Raw genomic sequence first — 7712 nt, forward strand, 5'->3', positions numbered from 1 at the left:
CCCTTTCTATCAGAAAGGGTCTATAGAAGCACCCTTTATATCAGAAAGGGTCTATAGAAGCACCCTTTCTATCAGAAAGGGTTTATAGAAGCATCTTTTCTATCAGAAAGGGTCTATAGAAGCACCCTTTCTATCAGAAAGGGTCTATAGAAGCACCCTTTCTATCACAAAGGGTCTATAGAAGCCCCCTTTCTATCAGAAAGGGTCTATAGAAGCACCCTTTCTATCAGAAAGGGTCTATAGAACACCCTTTCTATCAGAAAGGGTCTAAAGAAGCACCCTCCCTTTCTATCAGAAAGGGTCTATAGAAGCACCCTTTCTATCAGAAAGGGTCTAAAGAAGCACCCTCCCTTTCTATCAGAAAGGGTCTATAGAAGCACCCTTTCTATCAGAAAGGGTCTATAGAAGCACCCTTTCTATCAGAAAGGGTCTATAGAAGCACCCTTTCTATCAGAAAGGGTCTATAGAAGCATCCTTTCTATCAGAAAGGGTCTATAGAAGCACCCTTTCTATCAGAAAGGGTCTATAGAAGCACCCTTTCTTTCTATCAGAAAGGGTCTATAGCAGCACCCTTTCTATCAGAAAGGTTTATAGAAGCACCATTTCTTTCTATCAGAAAGGTTTATAGAAGCACCATTTCTTTCTATCAGAAAGGTTTATAGAAGCACCATTTCTTTCTATCAGAAAGGTTTATAGAAGCACCATTTCTTTCTATCAGAAAGGGTTATAGAAGCACCATTTCTTTCTATCAGAAAGGGTCTATAGAAGCACCCTTTCTTTCTATCAGAAAGGGTCTATAGAAGCACCCTTTCTTTCTATCAGAAAGGGTCTATAGAAGCACCCTTTCTATCAGAAAGGGTCTATAGAAGAACCCTTTCTATCAGAAAGGGTCTATAGAAGCACCCTTTCTATCAGAAAGGGTCTATAGAAGCACCCTTTCTATCAGAAAGGGTCTATAGAAGCATCCTTTCTATTAGAAAGGGTCTTTAGAAGCACCCTTTCTATCAGAAAGGGTCTATAGAAGCATCCTTTCTATCAGAAAGGGTCTATAGAAGCATCCTTTCTATCAGAAAGGGTCTATAGAAGCACCCTTTCTATCAGAAAGGGTCTATAGAAGCACCCTTTCTATCAGAAAGGGTCTATAGAAGCATCCTTTCTATCAGAAAGGGTCTATAGAAGCACCCTTTCTATCAGAAAGGGTCTATAGAAGCACCCTTTCTTTCTATGAGAAAGGATCTATAGAAGCACCCTTTCTATCAGAAAATGTTATAGAAGCACCATTTCTTTCTATCAGAACGGGTTATAGAAGCACCATTTCTTTCTATCAGAAAGGGTCTATAGAAGCACCCTTTCTATCAGAAAGGGTCTATAGAAGCACCCTTTCTTTCTATGAGAAAGGGTCTATAGAAGCACCCTTTCTATCAGAAAATGTTATAGAAGCACCCTTTCTATCAGAAAATGTTATAGAAGCACCATTTCTTTCTATCAGAAAATGTTATAGAAGCACCATTTCTTTCTATCAGAAAGGGTTATAGAAGCACCATTTCTTTCTATCAGAAAGGGTCTATAGAAGCACCCTTTCTATCAGAAAGGGTCTATAGAAGCACCCTTTCTATCAGAAAGGGTCTATAGAAGCACCCTTTCTATCAGAAAGGGTCTATAGAAGCACCCTTTCTATCAGAAAGGGTATATAGAAGCACCCTTTCTATCAGAAAGGGTCTATAGAAGCACCCTTTCTATCAGAAAGGGTCTATAGAAGCACCCTTTCTATCAGAAAGGGTCTATAGAAGCACCCTTTCTATCAGAAAGGGTCTATAGAAGCACCCTTTCTATCAGAAAGGGTCTATAGAAGCACCCTTTCTATCAGAAAGGGTCTATAGAAGCACCCTTTCTATCAGAAAGGGTCTATAGAAGCACCCTTTCTATCAGAAAGGGTCTATAGAAGCACCCTTTCTATCAGAAAGGGTCTATAGAAGCACCCTTTCTATCAGAAAGGGTCTATAGAAGCACCCTTTCTATCAGAAAGGGTCTATAGAAGCACCCTTTCTATCAGAAAGGGTCTATAGAAGCACCCTTTCTATCAGAAAGGGTCTATAGAAGCACCCTTTCTATCAGAAAGGGTCTATAGAAGCACCCTTTCTATCAGAAAGGGTCTATAGAAGCACCCTTTCTATCAGAAAGGGTCTATAGAAGCACCCTTTCTATCAGAAAGGGTCTATAGAAGCATCCTTTCTATCAGAAAGGGTCTATAGAAGCACCCTTTCTATCAGAAAGGGTCTATAGAAGCACCCTTTCTATCAGAAAGGGTCTATAGAAGCACCCTTTCTATCAGAAAGGGTCTATAGAAGCACCCTTTCTATCAGAAAGGGTCTATAGAAGCACCCTTTCTATCAGAAAGGGTCTATAGAAGCATCCTTTCTATCAGAAAGGGTCTATAGAAGCACCCTTTCTATCAGAAAGGGTCTATAGAAGCACCCTTTCTATCAGAAAGGGTCTATAGAAGCACCCTTTCTTTCTATGAGAAAGGGTCTATAGAAGCACCCTTTCTATCAGAAAATGTTATAGAAGCACCATTTCTTTCTATCAGAAAATGTTATAGAAGCACCATTTCTTTCTATCAGAAAGGGTTATAGAAGCACCATTTCTTTCTATCAGAAAGGGTCTATAGAAGCACCCTTTCTATCAGAAAGGGTCTATAGAAGCACCCTTTCTATCAGAAAGGGTCTATAGAAGCACCCTTTCTATCAGAAAGGGTCTATAGAAGCACCCTTTCTATCAGAAAGGGTCTATAGAAGCACCCTTTCTATCAGAAAGGGTCTATAGAAGCATCCTTTCTATCAGAAAGGGTCTATAGAAGCACCCTTTCTATCAGAAAGGGTCTATAGAAGCACCCTTTCTATCAGAAAGGGTCTATAGAAGCACCCTTTCTATCAGAAAGGGTCTATAGAAGCACCCTTTCTATCAGAAAGGGTCTATAGAAGCACCCTTTCTTTCTATGAGAAAGGGTCTATAGAAGCACCCTTTCTATCAGAAAATGTTATAGAAGCACCATTTCTTTCTATCAGAAAATGTTATAGAAGCACCATTTCTTTCTATCAGAAAGGGTTATAGAAGCACCATTTCTTTCTATCAGAAAGGGTCTATAGAAGCACCCTTTCTATCAGAAAGGGTCTATAGAAGCACCCTTTCTATCAGAAAGGGTCTATAGAAGCACCCTTTCTATCAGAAAGGGTCTATAGAAGCACCCTTTCTATCAGAAAGGGTCTATAGAAGCACCCTTTCTATCAGAAAGGGTCTATAGAAGCACCCTTTCTATCAGAAAGGGTCTATAGAAGCACCCTTTCTACCAGAAAGGGTTTATAGAAGCACCCTTTCTATCAGAAAGGGTCTATAGAAGCACCCTTTCTATCAGAAAGGGTCTATAGAAGCACCCTTTCTATCAGAAAGGGTCTATAGAAGCACCCTTTCTATCAGAAAGGGTCTATAGAAGCACCCTTTCTATCAGAAAGGGTCTATAGAAGCACCCTTTCTATCAGAAAGGGTCTATAGAAGCACCCTTTCTATCAGAAAGGGTCTATAGAAGCACCCTTTCTATCAGAAAGGGTCTATAGAAGCACCCTTTCTATCAGAAAGGGTCTATAGAAGCACCCTTTCTATCAGAAAGGGTCTATAGAAGCACCCTTTCTATCAGAAAGGGGCTATAGAAGCACCCTTTCTATCAGAAAGGGTCTATAGAAGCACCCTTTCTATCAGAAAGGGTCTATAGAAGCACCCTTTCTATCAGAAAGGGTCTATAGAACCCTTTCCGATACCGTACAAAATGCGGCAGCATGGAATAAAGTTCAAACAAGATCTAGAAGGAAAAGGAAACCAAGTAAACCAGATGCTTTAATAATTAAAACATGTGGAGATTCCTCATATTCAGACATTCTGAAGCAAGTGAAAAGTGAAGCAAAGCTGGCTGCGTTAGGCAAAAATGTGAAGACAATTCGGAAGACAGAGAAGGGTGAGCTATTGTTAGAACTAAATAAACCAGCACACCAGAACACAAATGACTTTAGAGAAGCCATTGAAGAAGTCTTAGGCCCAACCGCTGAAGTTCGTGCCTTAACCCAGGAAGTACAACTGGAAATTAAAGATATAGATGGGGTGTCTAATAGAGATGATATTCTCCAGGCTATCAGCGACGTTTCGGACGATTTTAAAGCATTGCAAGCATCTGCAATAAAATCACTACGAAAAGCATATAGAGGCACACAAACTGCTACAGTTTCCGTAAGCTCGTTGCTAGCGAATATTCTTTTAAAGAAAAGAATACTACGTATTGGATGGGCGGATTGTCGAATACGTGAAAAATTGACACCAATGAGGTGTTATAAATGTCTGGACTTTGGTCATACAGCAGTTAGATGTAAAAACCCGAACGACAACTCAGGTCGCTGCATTTGCTGTGGAGAAGCGGGTCACAAGGTTGGATGGGCGGATTGTCGAATACGTGAAAAATTGACACCAATGAGGTGTTATAAATGTCTGGACTTTGGTCATACAGCAGTTAGATGTAAAAACCCGAACGACAACTCAGGTCGCTGCATTTGCTGTGGAGAAGCGGGTCACAAGGTTGCTAATTGTAAAAACCCCCCCAAGTGTATGCTATGCAATGAACCATCAACAGATCGTAGCCACATCACTGGGTCGACTGTGTGTCCGAAATACAAGGAAGCTCTACGCCAACTTAGAGGATCTTAATGAAATTTATACAATTAAATTTAAATCATTGTGAAGCTGCCCAAGATTTGTTAAAACAGACAGTTCGGGAACTAGAGGTCGATCTAGCAATTATCAGCGAGCCCTACAAGAACATAAGCTCAGCAAATTGGTTATGTGATAAGTCCGGCACAACCTCGATCTGGACCTTAAACAAACCAATACAAAATGCTTTGAATTCTGCAACTGGTTTTGTCCGCGCTACTTTCGCCGGATTAACAGTCTACAGCTGCTACATACCACCAAGATATGATATTGAAGATTACAGAAGAATTATAACTGACTTAACAAATGATGCCGCATCCAGAGGGTCCATTTTGATAGCGGGCGATTTTAATGCCTGGGCCACAGAGTGGGGTTGCCCTAGAACAAATGAAAGGGGCCGAATATTGTTAGAATCCTTTGCCCAATTAGATGTGGAAATTTTGAATTCGGGGAGTAATCCAACATTCAGTCGAAATGGTGGGAGTTCCATAATCGACATTGCGTTTGTCAGTACTAACATCTTCAATCAGTTTAACTGGCAAATCAGTGATATGTTCACTTATAGTGATCATCAGGCTATAATCATTAATCGTAATGACGCGACAACAGTAAGAAGATCGGTTCGAACGCCTGAAATATCTGGTTGGAAAAAAGGCTCATTTGATAAAGACATATTTGCGCTATGTATGGAAGACACAGAACTGCAGGGAACCCCCGAAAATATGGCGGAAGAGCTTATTCTTCGAGCAACACAAGCATGCAACGCATCGATGCAAAAAGGGAAGAGGGGTGTCAACAAAGCCCCAGTATATTGGTGGAACGCTGAAATAGCTGAACTACGTAAAGAGTGTCTTCGTGCGAGAAGACGTTTTGTAAGAACCCGTGATAGAGAAGACAATGAAGCGTATAGACAGGTTCTCAAGATGAAGAAGAAAGCCCTCCAAAAAGCCATTCATGCAAGCAAAAGATCGTGTTTTCTCGCTATTTGCGATGATGTAGAATCCCAGCCGTTTGGACTCGCGTACAAGATTGTGACTAAGAAACTGAAATGCTTCGGCTCAAGTACACCTACGGATGCTAAAACATTAGATAACATTGTGAATCACCTTTTTCCTCACCAAGCTGTAACATCATGGGCAACTTTTGACCCTGGGGGACATTTTGCCCACCCCCCGGTTACACCAGCGGAGATAAATATTGCCGTCTCTAAATTCGATGACTCTAAAGCGCCTGGTCTCGATGGAATTCCCAACTACGTTCTAAAAGAGATTATAAGTTGCTGTGGAGAACAAATGCTTAAATTACTGAACTCCTGCTTAGAATATGGATCCTTTCCATCGTTATGGAAAAGGCAAAGACTAGTCCTATTGCCCAAAAACGGCAAGCCCTTGGAAAATCCTTCATCATACCGCCCGCTATGTATGATAGATACATGCGGAAAACTCCTTGAGAGCATTATCCGCGACAGACTTGAAGAGTACATAGAACGTGCAAAGGGCTTATCTGAAAGCCAATTTGGCTTCAGAAAAAAAAGATCCACGATCGATGCAATAAAAATGGTAACAGATATCGCAAGGGAAGCAATAAATGGCCAAAGCTGGAAAAAAGAGTATTGTGTTGTCATAACACTAGATGTTAAAAATGCCTTTAACACAGCTAACTGGGAGAATATTATAAACGCTCTGAGACGGTTAAACGTCCCGGCATATCTTGTGGCTATACTCCAGGACTACTTCCGCAACAGAATACTAATATACCAAACTGAGGAGGGTTTAAAAGAATACCGAATATCAGGAGGAGTACCACAAGGATCTGTTCTTGGACCTCTTCTGTGGAACGTAATGTATGATGGTGTCTTAAAGCTAAAACTCCCAGAGAGAGCAAATATTATTGGATTTGCAGATGATATTGCGCTAGTTATAGTTGCAAAAACAACCGAAGAAGCAAAAAATGTCTCAGAAGTCAGCATACAGTTGGTTAAATCGTGGCTGTGTTCACAAGGCCTAGCATTAGCCGATCAAAAAACGGAAGCTGTATTAATTACAAGCCGCAGAACTGTAGAAAGGATAAATATTCAAATCGGAGAATATACAATCACAACAGCAGAAAGCCTGAAATACCTAGGCGTTATTATAGACAATCGTTTATCTTTCAAGGAGCATTTGAATTACGTAAAGGCGAAAGCCGGAAACACTTGTAAAGCGCTGTGCCGTATAATGCCAAACACAAGAGGTCCGAGATACTTAAAGAGAAAAATTCTGGCAGGAGTTACCAAAAATATTATTCTTTATGCAGCACCAATATGGGCGAAATCCTTGAGGTATGCCACTTATTACGAAAAGATTGGTACAGTATACAGACTGGCAGCACTACGTGTATGCTGTGCATATAGGACTGTTTCTGACGATGCAGCCTATGTTATCGCAGCTATGATTCCCATAGATATTCTTGCAAGAGAATCAGAATACGTATACAACTCAAGAAGCTCACAGGAAATAGATAATGAATCCGACGTCGCAAGAAGACGTAGCATTACCGAATGGCAAAGTAGGTGGTCAGCATCTACAAAAGGCAGATGGACGTATTCTCTGATAAGAAATGTGGACACATGGTCAAATAGGCGACATGGAGATGTAAACTTCTATCTCACTCAATTTCTCTCCGGACATGGCTGTTTCAGGTCCTATTTATACCGTTTTGGACTTGACTGCTCCCCTGATTGTCCCTGCTGCGTGGAACATATAGAAGACCCATACCAAGTTTTCTTTCTGTGCCCGCGATTCAGTGAAGAGAGGACAAATCTAGAGCGGCAAGTTGGTAGTGAGATATGTGTAGAAAACATAATCGAAATTATGATGACGTCTCTAAGCAATTGGGAGTATGTATGTGAGTACGTAAAGACAATAATATTGGAATTACGGAGGCAAGACGATATTCGAAGAAGAATAACAATTAGAAGTGTT

Source organism: Musca autumnalis, unplaced genomic scaffold (assembly GCF_047663935.1).
Source record: "Musca autumnalis isolate F117 unplaced genomic scaffold, ASM4766393v1 scaffold_2, whole genome shotgun sequence".
NCBI lineage: Eukaryota > Metazoa > Arthropoda > Insecta > Diptera > Muscidae > Musca > Musca autumnalis.